Genomic DNA, 19,045 nt, shown 5'->3' on the forward strand with positions numbered 1-19,045 from the left:
CACTTAATTAATTCCAAATTAATTCTTGATCAATACTAATTAAATAACCTTATTAATATATTAGAACTTATAATATATTAACCAACCTTAAGTGTTATTTCTCTCATTATAGTCTATCCAAATGCATGATGCCATGCAACCCAAATGGACCATGCCGGGTCGGGTCAAGTCTTACCAATTATAGTTATGGACTTAGACATTAATCCAACAGTCTCCCACTTGGATAAGTCTAAAACTATTATTGCGTATGACTTCAGGAACCGATCAGCAATCGTAGCTCTCAAAAGCTTCTGTCGAACTCTGACCTTGTCGATGAACTCTGACCTTTGTCAATGACTTGTCCATTAGCTAAGGGATCATATATTCCTCCATTCTAGATATCATATGGACTGAGACATGGATTATCAATCATTCTCTCTGTCCATTTGTTGTTTCCCGATTCTCGATTCATGATAACTGACTGATTGAACAAATCAAATCAGTCCTGGCTTGGCCAAGCACTCACATGTGTCATCACTAAATCATCGAGGGGCCCACAGATATCACTTTTATCCCGAAGGTAAAAGGAATGGATAAACTTCGAATCATATGGCTTGTTCTACTACTTGTTGAATCATACACAAAGACACGTTTTATAACATCGAGTTACCAATGCGTTTTCGTGCAATCAATGTATAACCAACTCATGGTAACAACTCATATCTCTAGGTTTTAAGAATATAAGATATTATCGTCTCATGATCACTCGTGATAAAATCCATGAAGTGATTCAAATGAGCGCGGGTTGAATCCAATACTCAGAACTTATGAGCACTCATGAGTGTTGTAGCCCTTTGTCCAACATCTTAGACCTCTACAAGCCAACCCATGACAGTCTTGATTCATATCTACTTCCAACATATGACCGACTGTGGATGGTTTGAATAACTTAGTCATCCAGAACAATGACCTAGTTATTCTGGAAGTTAAAACATGCACAGTGAAACACAATAATAATTGAATCCAATATGGTATCAAAACCTATGAACATAAATAAAACACCTTTTATTTATCACCATATGATTACACATTATTCATTGTATACTGTTTCAGCTATCAACTTTATTCTTGAATTTAAAACAATAGTTGTCCCATGCTCCAAGCATCTACACTATGTTTTCTAAACACTAGTCATGCCATACACCAAGTATGCATACTATGTTTGTCTATGATCTTTACTTTGTAAAATAGATCAATTGAACATCACTCCAATGATCCTCTTTTCACAGTCCCAAATCCTTACTGCAAATGCAAGAATTCCAAATTCATGCCATTTACTGAAATCTGTTAGATTCTAAACTTATATGCATTGATCCTCTTAATGATTATGCACAAAGTCAGAAAGACTTGAAAACAATCATTACAAAGCATTCCAAAGGAGATCAGCTCCTTGGAAACATCCTTCTTTCATTAAGTTTCCTAATCTTACACAGATTGAATAATTTCTAACTTTGAAACATTTCCATATTCCATTTTGACTATCACTTCTGAACAAGAGTTGCCTCCTTACATATTATGTCAATATGGTCCTTCCAGAATTAACATTATACTTCCAACTGTCCTTGAGCAACCAATCTTTGGTAAACCTTAGATTGTCCTCGACAATTGCTTAATCATTTTAGTCATATCCAATTCTAGACCTTTTCCCTTCATAATGCCCCAGGCATTTGGAAAATTTTAGAAAGGATGAATATAGCACATGTAATCGATCCTATATCCGAAGCATATGGGACACGATTCATGATGTCTCACATAAAGACTAAACCAGTCTTTTGCTATAATATTTCCATTTCAATTTGCCAAGTTCTCAAAATTCAGATTATGAAAAGGGATGCCGTAATCATAATCGAATTTTAGAACGTAAATAATGGACCCATATATAGAATTTCCTTATGTTGAGCCATTCCAACATGAAATTCATATATATATCCTTGATTAAATACGATTAAAATCTCAATCTAAGGTTTTAGAATTGAAATGAAGTATAATTTCCTCTCCCTTAATTATAGCAAAACAACTTTTTCAACCCCTGCAACCTCACGAATTGAAACTTTTGTTTTCTATAATTAACATTGCTAACTTGCAACCTTTGTCATAATTATCATGCTCCCACTAACATGATGATTATTAGCATAACACTTATGCTCCCACTAGCTTTGACATGTACTCATAAATCAGCTGACTTTCTTACCAAAGTTCAGATTTCTGATACTAGATTGTTTTGATAAAACTTTATCAAAATCATACACCTCTCTTAGATAGCTCACATGTGTGTCTAAACAATTTTAGAACGATGAAAAGGGATGCCGTAATCATAGTCTCAATTGTTTAGACCTTTGCCACTTCTCACAAGTCCATGTTAGTGTGCCGGTAAACCACACACGCTCCACTAACGACTTTGAGAATGCAAATATCACAATTGCTATCTAGCTAAAATCTACTTAGTGAAAGTGTTTCCTCACCATCATTTTCATGAATCGAAGAGAAACCTTATGACACTTAGATTTAATAGTGTATGTGTTCTTATCCATGTGAATTTGTTAAAACCATAATCACAAGACAAGGTTAGTGACAAATCCAAACTCATATTGATTAAACTTGTGCAATCTTAAATTTTTGCCATTTGGCAGCTCAGGTGCCTGCCATTGCTTCCAAGTAGTTGTGCAACCAATTGAGAACTCTCAGAACTTCTATGCAAAGCCAACTTGAATAGGCACAAAAATTTCAACACGATAGGTTATAAACCTCAAGTCGTGTGCTAGTGAAGGACTTTAGGTTTTATTGTTGATTAAGTCTTGAAACTTTCAAGAGCTTTAAGACTCCCACTGTCCTCTTGACATATAAGACTCCCTTGTCAAATATTCAAGAGATAGTGCGGATTCTTTATCAAGACTAACACTTTACACAATTGGCCTAAGTTGGTCTCTATTTTATCCAAAACATCACAACTTACCAATTTCAAATATACAAGAGTAGATAACCTTTTACTCTTACATTTGTATAGTGTTAACAAACCCTCTTTAAGATATATCACTCAAGTTACAATCTTGGAGTATGACTCTAAGAATTGTTTTGGAACGAAGTATGACTCATCTTTTTGATTTAACCATTTCAACAATTCATGACTCCTCTTCTTAGTCATAAGAATGCACTAAGATGACTTTAGAGGACCAATTGTGATATGGTATCTTAATCATTAAGATGATCATAAACATGATACTAAAGTACTCTCCCATCTTTTCAGATTTGAGAAACTTTTATCTTTCTGCCATATTTTGATTCTTCTTATTCGTTCTGTCTCACATTGAAACTTCTCCAATGCTACAGACTTATACTTAAACTTATAAGTATAACCATATTTACTGAACTTAAGTAAATCATGACGAATAGTCTTCTTGATCTTTTGTGGTGGACTTGACCAGTGCACAAGAATGTGTACTCGATCCCTTAGTCCTTTCCTTATTCACATAAGGAATTAGTCTTAATTTTCCAAGCTGAAAGTTCTCATTCATCATACTATACAACTTGCATGATTCCAAGTTTCGGTCCAATTGAACCTTGGGTGATCAGAATCTTTCCTTATTTGGTAATATTAGACACTACCACAACCGAAAGAATCAAATCCATTTTTCCAATATTGCTATCAATGGAATCTTATAAGCAACAACTTTTCACAAATGCCATTGTAAGGATACTTAAAATAAATAAAATCAAAACCTTTTTCTTTTATTTTAAAACTTTGCGGAAAAACTTATCCTTACAATCCATATGAAAACCTTGTTGTTATCTATTCCTAAGCAATATAAATATCATAACTCTTAAGTAATAGCCCAAAATTCTGATCACCGAACCATGCGATTGAAATCCATCTTCGCGATCAGAATCAGCATGTACTTAATAGAGTTAGACAATGGACTTTACCTGAAGTAGAGCCAAACTTATTGACTTTAACATCCTTAGGTAAATTTGGCAGCTTCGCAACCAATGCCCCTTCCTTTGGCAATAGTTACCTATGGACCCTTGATAATGGGACTATCTCAGACTTCGCCTCTCTCTTTACCATTGGGTCAACCGAGTTGAGTATGGCTGATCCCTTTCTATTGGGAAGAGAATGCTTTTTCTGGATTTCCAGTGTCATCATTGTCACTGTCCATAAAGTTTTTGGGAATTTGATCTTCTAATCAAATTTGCTTTACTATCGTTCCAAATCATTGCTGATTCAGCAGCACCAAGCAAATAGATATGATCATTAAGGTTCATGTCATAGTCTGTTTCATAGTAGTCCCAAAGTAACTCACTATGTGACTTAGAAAGTGATTGAACATCCAACTTTCTCAAGACTTTGACACCCAACTCTCCCGGCTTGTCGATATGTGACTTCATCTCTAAGATGTGATCACACATAGACCTTGCTTGCCATTAGGTCTTGAGTGACCTTGAACTTGTGGGTTAGGGAGAATAATTAGAGGAGGTGGAGGACGAGAAGTATGACTTCCATGAGCCAAACTCAGGAAGTCATATTCATTAGGAAAGCTTGGTTTGGGAAGATCATTGTTGTCTAAACCAGACATCAACAATGGGAGAAATTCACGTAAAGTTGATTTAAGTCCTTAATATAACACCCAATATGATATATTAAGGCTAGGACCCAACAAACTATTTTATAACTTGGAAGAGGGATGCCGTAATCCAAGCTATAAAATATTTGAAGGTAGGTGAATGACGATTCACCAATTTCCACCAAGATAAACGAAATGTATTATTAGGTTTTAATTGGTTTTTAAACTCCTAGATTCTTTTGAGATTCATTGAACTTTTCAATGGCATGTTTCAATCTCGAGTGTGCCCTTCAGGTTTTGTGACTGGGATGCCGAGGATCACAAAACAAGGTGTGAAGTAACCATGCAAATATACTTGGTACCCTTAATATTTACCCCTCAATCGATGTGCCGGTTAACCACACGAGCTCCACCGATACTATGATAAATATTAAGTTACCCTTTGCCTACTTTGTTAAATCCAGGTTAGTGTGCCGGTTAACCACACACGCTCCACTAACGGTTTAAACAAAGTGCAAAGTGTAACGACCCTCCACCAGTCAAGGAAGCGGTGAGTGAGAGTGGACACCCATTAAACTGCCATTTTATAGGCAGTAACCTTATACCCCCCTTATAGACCGGCTTCGTGAATGAGGCCTACTAACGGTAAGACTGACTTTCTCTTATACATATATTTATTATTAACTTATAATACTATAAAGTATAAGGGTTGAATTTTAACTTTTAAAATTCTAAGGGCTAACTTGGAATTAAAGTATTCATAAGTGAAAACTTTTCAAATTCCAAAACTTGAGGGCAAGTTTTGAAACTATTCAAAACTAATTAATTCCATAACTTATGAGTTTAAAGTAGTTTTAATTAAAAAAAAAACTCTTCAAGTTCCATAACCTGAGGACAAGTTATGGAAGACTTTAAACTAATTAATAAAAAAAATAACTTTTTTTTATTGTAACTTATGGAACTAATTAAGGTTACACTTTTTTTTTAATTTAATGAAGAGACTCTTGAACCTCCATAACTTGAGGACAAGTTATGGAGTCATAAAACCATTTAATTAGAACTAGACTCTTCATTACCTTTGCCAACTTTTATGAGTTTTATGATTCTTAAATGTGACTTTTCATATAACTTGAGGACAAGTTACAAAAACACACTTTGGAATCAACTCTTAGATTAAAATGGATTGAAAACAACTATTTCACACAACTTTTCTATTAATCTAAGAACCTCATAAGAACAAGATAATTCAAATCATCAATCTTCAAGAAATTAGCATGAACATACAAACTAATACAAATCTTGAAATTATGACAATTACCTTAGAAATTGGATTAGCATGAACATTACCACATCAAAAACAAGTTTATAAGTCCAAAAACATCTTAGGGTAATGTTCCTAGTCCAATTCCAGCCAAAACAATCGAATATATGCATCCAACTCGATTTTTCAGCTACTTTTGCAAGTATAACAAGAAAACAAGCCTAGGCTCTGATACCACTGTTGGGTTATGAGCATTCTAACACTCCTAAGTGTACATGCAACCCTAAATACCTTGGATCTATGTTTTCTCTATTATACATACAATTATGAACATCCAAGGTATTATCCTAATCTAGCATACAAAATAATAAATATAACAAGATAGAATACATACCTCTTTGATGTAGAATGTCTTCATGAAGCTTGAGTGCCTAGTGCCCCAAGTGTGACACCTCAAATGGTTCACACAACACCAAATACACTTGGAATAACTTGAGAGAAATGGAACACTCCTTGAAATCGTCTAGCCCTCATATTCACACATTAGTGCACAATTTCTTGAGCCATGGGATTCTTTTATATGGTGGCTATTAGGGTTACACCATGTAACTCATAACTTTACCCATTCCTTATGCTCCATGGATTTTAACCTCCATGGAGTATCCATGGGTCACCCCATGGACTTAGTCCAACATAAGGAATCTTGGATCACAAGCCCACATATACAAGAATGAATGATTTACACAATCAACCCATATATTTAATTAGTCTCCTTTTGATCACTTAATTAATTCCAAATTAATTCTTGATCAATACTAATTAAATAACCTTATTAATATATTAGAACTTATAATATATTAACCAACCTTAAGTGTTATTTCTCTCATTATAGTCTATCCAAATGCATGATGCCATGCAACCCAAATGGACCATGCCGGGTCGGGTCAAGTCTTACCAATTATAGTTATGGACTTAGACATTAATCTAACAAACATATCATGATATCTCTTCTTCCTCATCTCCTCATGTACAACATACTGTGGGACTAGAAATTCCCTCTCTCTGAACTTGGCGGTAATCTCCGCCATAGTCTCTGTAGTCTGGTGAAGGTCTGGAAACTCCCTTACCAGCAGATGCACCTCAATGGCTGCTGTAAACTCCCGATTAAACCTCTGCACAAAATCCTCCCAAGTCATCACTATAACTGCCACCGAACCAACCTCTTGGGTAACCTCCTCCCACCAGTCCCGCGCTCGGTCCCTCAGCAAACAGGACGCGAATCATACCTTTGTCACGTCAGGGAAAAAACTCGTGCGCTGAGCATTCTCCATGTCAGCGTTCCAACGGAGACTTGCGATGGGGTCCTTAACCCCAAAGATCTCAGGCGCTCCGCACACCTTGAACTCCCGAAATGATGGAGTTCGAGTCCTAATATGACCCGTGGCAATCTCGGCTCGAAACGATCTGACCCGCTCATCCATGATCTCCATAGAGTTTCCAGGTCTACTCTTGTATCGGGTACAAGTCCTGTGCTATCAGTAGTACGAGCATAATACTACATTCCACACCTATATGTACCATCCTCAAGGTCATAGCTAATAACTCTATTTCACCCAACTATACTCAGAAACATAACTCATATAACACAACACACAGACATCCTAGACTCTTCTAGGATTTCTCAATCCTCCCAGAACCAGAAACCTCAATCAACACTGCAGGTTGCCTTATGCATGCAAGTTATACACAAATAGAATCACATAGACTATCAAATAAAGTTTCTACCCTAGGTCCACAACCAAATAAGGAACAAGAAATGAGGTAGAATCCATCATTCTAGGGCTATGCAATCCTAATCGTATATAACTTTGAAAGCATACACTTAGAAAATACAGAGTCAACATCGATTCCAAGAAATATATAGCATCCAATTTTCCTAGGCTATAAAGCCTCACACAAATCAGGCAATTCTATCTCATAATCCCTGAAGGTATCCATAGCCCTACTCTAGCATGCACTTCACATATCAATCATACTAGTCGCAATACATAAGCATGGGTAATTTGGGAAACACTTACTTGAACTCGGCCGATCGCACGCATTGCACACTTCCTTTTCCTTAAGAAAACATTTTTTAGAAAAATTCAGTTCTTTTTCTTTTGAAAAGATTATCATTTCCTCAGTTTGAGTTCTGACACACCCAGGAGTGTGCCCGAATACCTCAAACCAAGGCTCTAATACTAACTTGTAACAGCCAGAAAGTAGGAGAAAATTTTTCATTTTTATTTAAGTTTTATAACCATAAGTATGATTCCAAAATCCATTAGATAATCATCATAACAAATCATCAGAGTGTCAATATCCGTAAGTGCGGAAAATAATGGAGAGTGAATGTTGCGTCATCAAGTCGGGCCCTTCCCTTTAGTACCAGAAGTACCTGAAACAACGAAACAAGTTGTAAGTAAAAGCTTAGTGAGTTTTCCAAATACCACATAACATACAATCGCAAAATAGTGAAATACCACACAACATACATATGAATGCCATGGGCTACCCCCATGGTCTTTTCCGTGGAATGCCATGGGCTACCCCCATGGTCTGATATCAAAGTGCCATGGGCTACCCACATGGTCTTCCATGCCATAGGCTTGATGGTTTTTGCGCATTACAACATTCCTATGGTGCACATGCAACCCTAATTGCTTTGGATCTAGGTTTTTCTCAAGTTATACATGCAAATTTATATTTCCAAGGCAAGAACTCTAATTCTAAGATATAAAATAGAAATCTAATCTATTAGGGTTTAGATGAATACCTTTCTTGTTGAGTGCTTGATCCTGACCTTCAAGAGCTTAGTGCCTCAAGTGTTGCACCTCTAATGGAGTCACAAACATCACTTAGCAAAGAATTAGGAGAAGGAAAGGCAGAAATCGGCTAGGGTTTCATCTAAGGAAGTAGTGGCCGAAATCTGGAGGCTGGGGGGTTCCTTTTATAGTTGAGGCTGCTAAGGTTTTCAATTGGAAACACTAATTCATTAGCTTAGGCCCTAAGCAATCCATTAACCCCCACATGATAGGCCTTGGACGAAAATGCTATGGGCTTCCCATAGGTTTTCGTCCACCCTATACCAATAGAGTCCATTTGCCCAAACTACAACTGTTACTGATTTACATAATCAGTCCCCGTTCTTTTAATCAGTCTCTTTTGATCACTAACTTAATTCCAAATTAATTTCTAATCAATACTAATTAAATAATATGATTTCTCAATTAATATATTGTTCTTATAATATATTAATAAATCATTAATTAACCTCTTACTCCAAATACATGGAACACAATCATTCTCAATGTCTAACAGTTTTTTCCCGACTTCTGATTTGTTTGACATAGAACTTAGTTGAACACATCAATTCAGTCCTGACCGGTCCCAACACATAAGTCAACAAAAAATCATCGAGGGGCCCAAGATATCGCTTTTACCCTCTTAGGATAAAAGGAACAGATAAACTTTGACTTATATGCTTGTACTATTTACTCGTCAAATCATACACAACAATATGTTTTATAACATCAAGTTACTGATGCGTTTACGCATCATCAATGCACAACCAACTTATAAACAAAAACTTATATATCTCGGTTTAAATATTATACGATATTATCGTCTCACAATCACTCGTGATAAATTCCATGAAGTGATTCACATGAGCTTGGGTTTAATCCAATACTCAAATTTTATTTCAGAAGTACTCATGAACATTGCAGCAAACCTTTTCTACGTCTAAGCACTTAGACAATCTACAAACCAATTCATGACAGTCTAACCTCATAACTTACTCCCAAAGTATGATTGACCGTGGATAATTTGAAAAATCTAATTATTCTGGAAGTAAAACAAGCAAAAGTGAAACAATAGTAAACAATTGACACAAGATAGTAAACTTTACTCATAAATAAATATCCATTACTTAATCATCAAATGTCAATTACATTTATCTATTACAAGTTTCAAAACATCTATCTAATCACTAAAACTAATATCGTCCTTCAGACCAATGCTCCTCACATGTTGTAAGTGCTTAACCCTGCTCAGACCTCTTGACTACGAGAAGTCCCTATTCTACCCGATGTCGAATGAAGTGGTATTTTCTGTCGATGTGTCTGGATCTACCATGATCCCTTGGTTCCTTGGTTAAGGTAACCGCTCCTTCATTATCACAGAAAATATCCATAGGATCCTTTATGGATAGTACAACTCCAAAGTCTCCAATGAAGTTCTTCAACCATATTGCATCCTTCGACGCTTCGCTCGCTGCTATGTACTATGATTTGCGCGTTGAATCAGCCACGGTCTCATGCTTGGAACTTTTCCAAGTAACCGTTCCTCCATTTAGGGTATACTGAGAGCGGAAGTTATCTCTATCGGTCTGAAAGTTGGCGTCACTATACCCTTTCACTCTCAAGTCATCACTCCCACCAAGTGTAAGGACCCAGTCCTTAGTCCTTCGCAGGTACTTAAGAATGTTTTTAACTGTTGTCCAATAAGCTCTACCTAGGTTCCCTTGATATCGGCTGACCATGCTCAAGGCAAAAGCCACATCAGGGAGAGTACATGTCATAGCGTACATGATTGAGCCAACGGCGGAAACATATGGCACTCGACTCGTTTCCGCTATCTCGGCATCAATACTTGGACTCCGAGTCTTACTCAGCTTGGTATTGCTTTGGATTGGCAGTTCCCCTTTCTTGGAATTCTCCATGCTAAAATGTTTTAGCACCTTGTCCAAGTAAGTACTTTGACTAAGTCCTATTGGTCTCCTACTTCTATTTCTAAATATCCTTATCCCAGAATGTAAGCAGCTACTCCAAGATCCTTCATAGCGAAACACTTCCAAATCCAGGACTTAACCTCCTAAAATGTCGGGATGTCGTTACCTATGAGTAGTATGTCATCAACATACAAAACTAGAAAGCTAACTATACTCCCACTAGCCTTGACATACACACAGGACTCATCCTCGCTTCTAGAAAATCCAAACTCTTTGACTTTCTCATAGACACAAAGATTCCATCTGCGAGATGCTTGTTTTAATCCATAGATGGATTTCTCAAGCTTGCACACTCTACTAGGATATTTAGCATCCACAAAACCCTCTGGCTGACACATGTAAACATCTTCAGCCAGTTTCCCGTTAAGGAAGGCAGTTTTGACATCCATCTTCCAAATTTCATAATCATGAAACGCAACGATAGCTAACATAACCCTAATAGACTTGATCTTGGCTACTGTTGAGAAGGTCTCATATAGTCAACACATGGAGTTTGAGTAAAGCCCTTTGCAACCAGCCGTGCCTTGAACGTATGCACTTTTCCTTGTATGTCGGTCTTCTTCTTGAAGATCCATTTGCACCCAACTGTATTTCGATCTGGTACATTGTCAACCAAGTTCCAAACTAGATTATCATACATGGACTGGATCTCGTTGTCCATTGCCTCTTTCCATTTTGCAGACTCGGGGCCCGCCATGGCTTCCTTGTAGTTAGTAGGCTCATCCAAATTTACCAGTGTACTATCACTGATAAACGTATCACCTTCCGTAGTAATATGAAAACCATAAAACTTGGGTGTCATCCTAACTCGAGAGGAACGTATTAGAGGTAATGACTGGTCATTTGGTTCAACAGGAATCTCTTCCTCATGTTGAGCGCTAGTGTTAGAGGTTCCTTCACCGCTTGACTCTTGAAGCTCTTCAAGATCAATTTTGTGACAACTAGAAAATTTCGGGTCAAACAAAGTCTAAGAAGTATTGTGTATAAGTGTACCCACAACGTATGTGTATTTAACCTAGTTTCAATAAAACTATGAAAGCCAAAAGGGAACATTATTTGTATATATATATATATATATATATATATATATATATATATATATATATATGTGTGTGTGTGTGTGTGTGTGTACGTTGAAAATCATGTGGGTATTAAACACTTAAAGGTCAAACAAGTCAAATAATGGATACAAATCATGAAATTAAAACTTTACAGTATAACCCACCTTGGGATTTCAGTTATGAGGAGGCCGAAATCTCATCTTGGAACACCCATTAAGGCCAAAATCCCATCCTAGAACATCCTAGGACCGAAATCACCAAGATCTAAGCCACTAGGACCGAAATCTCCTCCCCTAGGCCGAAATCACATGGGGGTTTCGGCCAAATTAAAGTAGATATCAATTGTTGACTTTATGATTTGATGCCTAATTCCTTTTCCCATACACAATTCGACAGTATACCAAGCAAACCTCCAGTGAATAAACATATTATCCAACAAATAACTAGGCATGAGTCCTATCACCTTTCCTTTTTAAAATCCCCACGAAGCACCCCAAACCCCACCATTTCATTCATCTTACTTCCAGTTAACTTCACTTCTCTCTCAATGATTCATTTCCAAGTTTCAAAGGATTATAAGCTCCAAGATCATCCTTAGATTTTTGTAAGTATTTTCGAGATCATCTAGCACTCTATACATTTTTATTTTAAGTTCATCCTATTTACACACATTAAAATGTATTAAAACCTTTAGGATAACATTATTCTCAAGGAAGTCCATCAACTCCATTCAAGAGTTTAGGCTTGAAATCTTCACTTCATCACTTCAAACAACCCACAAATCCACTCAAGGTGAGTTCATACCCCCACATTTTCAAGCTTTTTCATGATTTAGGGGGGGGGGGGGGAGGGAGTACTAGTCCAAAATGTGTTTATTATACAAATATTTACATGTTTCATCTTTATGTTAAAATATGAGATATGGTTTGCATAAGATGTGGTTATCACTAGCTTTACCCAAATATTTGTGATATATTAGTTATAAAATGTAAAACTAACAAAACAAAACGTGACCCATGTTATAAAAATCATGAGGAAAATTTATGATTTTCAAAACTATAAGGTTTTTGGAAACTTTCTACCAAAAATATAGTTTTCTCACAAAAAGGGGTACATTTTAGTTATGTCACTATTCTGAGGGTTACAACCCAAAAATATAATGTTCAACTTACACTATGAAACTAGACTAAATATTTATTATCTGTTTATATAAATCTTTATATAAATGTTCTTGACAAACAGACATGATAAACTATAATTGGTATAGTTTGGGAGTTACAAACACTACACTATCATTTCCAGAAGAGATAAATAATTATTAAGGGAGTAATTAATTTACTTACACTAAGATAATAAATTTTCAGTACACTAGACGTAAACCGGTTAATACAGACTTGTGAGACACTACTTCATTGTACCCACCAGAGTACCTACTAAAGTCCTGAATTATAATCAGAGTCTCTTGTAGGGAGAGTGTGACACTTGTGTATAGATCTATACGAGATTGACAACCCCGCACCTAAATTGTTAGCTGCAGTTAGACCGACAGGTCTGGGGTGACAAATGTCGTACCATTCTGATGCCTGAAGAACGTCGTTCATGCCACTAGTCGTATTAGTATGGTTATAATAACTCACATAGGGTATTAACAACCATTTGGTTTACGGGATAAGCATACCTTCAAGTAGTTTTATATAATGATAAAATTACTTAACATTATTTTCAGTACAGCACTACTTACGCTTTTAGTTTTTGGATTGAGATTTACAGTTCATACATATAAGAAAATAATGGATTTTCTGGAAGTATACACTATCTTTTTACACGAAACAGTTACAATCTGCTTTGCATACAAAAACGCTTATGAAGTCACCAACTTAATTGTTGACACTTTTCAAAATCACTTGTATTCTTAGGAAACCAGTAAACAGGTAACCACGAGGGTATTTTGGAGGATGGGGCGTCTTTACATCATTTCATTCATTTTCTTCACATGCATCTGGTGTCATGTAAACAACATTTGAGTACAGTGTAAACTTATTTACTATTAAATGTAATGGTTTTGATGCTTGTTTCATTCATATTCAATTGTTATGATACTGTCCAATGAAGTCCTCCGCCCCCGAACGTTTCTGTCGTTCCGGTTCGGGGGTGTGACAGATTGGTATCAGAGCATTTTTTATAGTGAACTAAGTATATCAAACCATGAAAGATATACAACTATAAACACAATGGGACTAAAACACTCTGACTAAAGGTATATTTTTAAAATATAAGTATTTTTGTAAGAGTATATGTATATGCATGCATACATACTAGGGCAGTGTCGTAATAAGAAAACCTATATAAGTATTTAGATGAGTTAAACACTGCGATTAAGCCTGGGCAGTTATGTAATCATATATGGGATAAATATTGCCTGATCAACTATATTTATACGAGATAAGACCAACATGTGTTTAGGAATGGTCGTAGTGGGTAACGAATCTAAAACTTACCAACCCTAAATACCAAGATACCCTAAAGACAAACATAAAATTTTAAAATACTATAGGAGTATTTTAGCATACTACAAAACCATACACTTAAGTCTTTAATGTATTTATCACATCTCCATTCTCGCATAGACATCATGGCAGGATTCCACGTACCTGGAGACCCCTATTTCCCTAACCAGGGAAATGGTGGGTGGATCGAAGAGGATCCTGAGGAACTAATGGAAAAGAACCTGAGGAAGAACTCGAAGAAGATCCGGAGGTGGAGGAAGAAGAAGACGAGGAAGAGGAAGAGGAAGAGGAGGAAGAGGATGCAGAGTCCAAAGTCATAAATCCTCCTTACGTCGCTCGAGTCCCCGCACACCGTTTAGGCTACAATGGACCCACGCCCCGCTGGGCGGAAGACTTGGAAAGGTGGAGCCGGCAGCAACACCAGCGCTCGGAGTAAGACATGTAGCAAGGTTTCTACAACCTCAGCCATGGAGGACCGGCTGACAAGAATCTTCCTGTCATGGTACAACGCATCTCCCACCTCGGAGATCAGACTAGGGCGTCGGCCAACAGGATCGTCGAGCTAGGAGCTGCTACTGAGGCAGCCAACGCCCGAGACCGATGGATGGAGAGGGACTACCCTCGGACATGTCACCTCATTGACAGCCTCCACGAGGACCTTACCACAGCTAGAGCGGAAGTGCGAGAGTATCAAGAGAGGCATACGACTCTAGAGGAACAAGTGATTGCAGTCGAGCGTCGGATAGCAGAATTGCAGGGCGCCTCGACTTCATCCTCCGGCCCACAAAACACTACCCGCCGTGAGTAGGGCATGTACTACTCATATCTTGTTCTCATTTACGAGTAAGCGTTAGTGCTACTCTTTCATGTAGACCTTCCTAAAAGTCAATTTTCCCTAAACTATGTACTAGAACCATGTTATCAATGAAATATTTATGCATTTTTAATTCATTGGATGCCACTATTTATTATGCAATTGTTACTTGTTATAGTAAATTTCATTCGTAAATTGCTTGAAAATTTCAAAAAACGACTAGAATGGATACACATACATAAACAAGGCATTCAGTTACGATAAATGCCTGATTCATGACTATTCTCAAAACTTATCATCCTTCCACCTTTTAACTTTATTGCAGAAAAATGCCACAAAGGAAGTCAAACCGGCGCAAGAACAACACACCAACCGTTCCATCAGCGTCGCCACCGCCACCTCCCCCACCAATAGACTCTGCAGTGTTTCAGGCTGCAGTGACGGCTGTTGTGGCTGTTGTTGTAGCCCAAATCAGCAATAATGACAATGGAGGCAGAAACGGAACCAAGAGTTCCAACCAAAGCGAGAATCAAGGGCACCAGCGGCCGTGATCATACAAAGAGTTTATGAACTGCAAACCTAGAACGTACCATGGTGACGATGGAGTCGTGACTCTAACAATATGGTTTGAAAAGACTAAGTCCGACTTCGAAATTTGCACATGTCCCGATGAATTCAAGGTCAAATACGCTGCCTGCACCTTTGCAGATTCAGCCTTGTCGTGGTGGAACAGCCACGTTAAAACTTTGACTCTAGCTGTGGCCAACGCAATGAGTTGGGACGACTTAAAAGCGATGATGCTCATGGAATACTGTCCAAGGAGCGAGATGCAAAATCTTGAACAGGAACTGTGGGAACACTACATGGAGGGCTCCGACATTGCCACTTACACTTCCCGATTCAACGAATTGGAGAATCTATGCCCGGGAATGGTCACTTTGGAGGCCAAGAAGGTGGAGCGTTACATTTGGGGGCTATCCCCTCATATCCAAGGGATGGTCATATCTACCAACCCGAGCACCCTCGACAGTGCCAAACGCCTGACACAAACTTTGGTCGACCAGGGAGTTTGACAAGGTATTATAACCCCCACGCCCGAGCAACCAAAAGAAGGTAACAACAAGATGAAGTTTTGGAACAGGAAGAAAGGGCAACCAGCTCAGGACCCAGCCAATAAGCAACAAACTGTGGTTTTCCATGCCATCACCACCCTTACCGCCCCTGCTCTAGCCAAGCAATATGCTGGAAACCTTCCGAAATGTGACAAGTGTTTCCACCACCATGGCGCCTACCGATAATTACAATGTAATAACTGCAACAAGAAAGGACACACGGCCCATTTCTGCAAAACAACTGCACAACCGACCACCCAGGCCGCAAATGCTGGGGTGAGTCACGCCTGCTACGGCTGCGGTGAAATCGGGCATTTCAAAAGGGATTGCTCGAAGGCACAAAACAGTAATGGTGGCGGTGCAACAAGAGTTCTAACAATGGGTCATGAAGAGGCAGTAACGGATCCCACCGTGGTTAATGGTACGTTCCTCCTAAACAACTCATATGCATGCATACTATTTGATAGTGGTGCGGAGAAAAGCTTCGTGAGCCACCAGTTCAAACACTTACTCAAACAGAAGCCCCAAACACTAAATGAAACATTCACCGTAGAAATGGCTAATGGAAAGACAGAACACACTAACGATATATTTGTAGGATGCACACTAACTCTAAACAATCATTCATTCCAAATCGACCTGATGTCGGTTATAATCAGTAGTTTCGATGTCATCATCGGCATGGATTGATTAAGCCCCCATCGTGCCGAAATTCTGTGTTACGAAAAGGCCGTCCGCCTTAACCTACCAAATGATGAAACCCTTGTCATTTATGGCGATAAATTCGGGAAGAATCTGCAAATAATCTCTTGCATCAAGGCTCAGAAGTACCTGCACAAGGAATATCACGCCTTTTTAGCCCATGTCGTTGATAAGAAACAAGAAGTGAAAGACATCAAGGATACTCCCAAGGACTGTAACTTCCCTGATATGTTCCAGAAGACCTCCCGGGAATACCTCCCGTACGCCAAGTCGAGTTCAGAATCGACTTGATTCCTGGAGCCACCCCCATAGCCAAATCCCATTATCGCCTAGCACCAGCGGAAATGCAAGAACTGTCCAACCAACTAAACGAATTGCTGAGCAAAGGATTTATCCGACCGAGCTTCTCACCTTGGGGAGCACCGGTCTTATTCGTAAAGAAGAAGGACGGAACGTTCCGCATGTGCATAGATTATCGAGAACTAAACCAGCTCACTATCAAGAACCATTACCCCTTACCTCGAATCGACGACTTATTCGATCAGCTATAAGGATCAAGCTACTTCTCAAAGATTGATCTAAGTTCGGGGTACCACCAATTACGAACTCAGGAGGAGGATATCCCTAAGACCGTATTCAGAACTCACTACGGTTATTACGAGTTTGTAGTGATGCCCTTCGGTCTAACGAATGCACCCATAATATTCATGGACCTGATGAATCGTGTGTGCCGACCTCATCTGGATAAATTCATGATAGTATTCATAGATGATATACTAGTTTATTCACGAAGTGAGGAAGAACACCGACAACATCTATGGCAAGTCTTGGAGACACTAAGGGCATAAAAGCTATACGCAAAATTCTCGAAATGCAAATTTTGGATCCGGAAAGTAGATTTCTTAGGGCATGTGGTCAGTAAGGAAGGAATACATGTGGATCCTTCCAAGGTCAAGGCGATTGCAAACTGGGCAACACTAAGAACGCCGACGGAGATAAGCCAATTTTTGGGCCTTGCTAGCTACTATCGAAGATTCATACAAAGCTTCTCTAAGATCACAAAGCCGCTCACAACCCTAACACAGAAGGGAGTAACTTTCAGCTGGGGAAAAGAACAAGAAGCTGCCTTCCAAACACTTAAGAAAGCTCTGTGAAGTGCACCAATCCTGACCCTCCCAGAAGGGACCAAAGACTTTGTGGTCTATTGTGATGCATCCAAACAGGGCCTGGGATGTGTGCTCATGCATCGAGGAAAGGTCATTGCCTATGCCTCAAGACAACTCAAGACGCATGAGGTCAATTACACCACGCACAACCTTGAATTAGGGGCAGTGGTGTTTGCCCTAACGATCTGGAGACATTACTTGTACGGAACTAAATGCACCATCTTCACAGGTCATAAGAGTCTTCAACACATCCTAAACCAAAAGGAGCTTAATACGAGGCAACGACGATGGGTTGAACTGCTAAGTGACTACGACTACGAAATCCATTATCACCCTGGCAAAGCTAACGCAGTAGCAGACGCCCTAAGCCGGAAGGAATACTCGGGTCGCCAGGTAAAGTTGTTGACTATAACCATCCATTCCCACTTATCCGCACAGATCCAGGAGGCACAACTAGAAGCCTTGAAACCCGATAACGTCGCAGGAGAAGCATTGCGGGGAATGGATAAGAACTTTGAAGTCAGGGATGACGGAACTCATTACTTCATGAATCGAATCTGGACACCGAGATTCGGCGGGTACAGGGATGTGGTCATGAATGAAGCTCACAAGACAAAATATTACGTTCACCCCGGTTCGGACAAGATGTACCTGGACCTCAAGAAACTTTATTGGTGGTCGAACATGAAATACGAGATCGCTACCTGCGTGGGCAAGTGTCTGACTTGTGCCACGGTCAAGGTAGAATATCAGAAGCCCTCAGGTTTGCTCCAACAATTGGACATACCCGAGTGGAAGTGTGAGCGGATAATCATGGACTTCATTATCAAGTTGCCCAAGACAGTGGGAGGACTTGACACCATCTGGGTGATCGTTGACAAGTTAACCAAATCCGCACACTTCCTGCCAATAAAGGAGATCGACAAGATGGAGAAGCTAACCAGGACGTGCATAAAAGAGATCGTACGATTACATGGCATCCCAATATCCATT

General features: G+C 38.8%; 1 pseudogene; it reads left to right on the forward strand.

The window, feature by feature from the left end:
- LOC145163917 (transcription factor ICE1-like) overlaps positions 1–15,623 on the forward strand; it is a 66,018-nt pseudogene extending 50,395 nt beyond the window's left edge.
- The last annotated feature ends 3,422 nt before the right edge of the window (positions 15,624–19,045 follow it).

Source organism: Lactuca virosa, chromosome 3, assembly GCF_052849685.1.
Source record: "Lactuca virosa cultivar CGN04683 chromosome 3, Lactuca_virosa_CGN04683_v6, whole genome shotgun sequence".
NCBI lineage: Eukaryota > Viridiplantae > Streptophyta > Magnoliopsida > Asterales > Asteraceae > Lactuca > Lactuca virosa.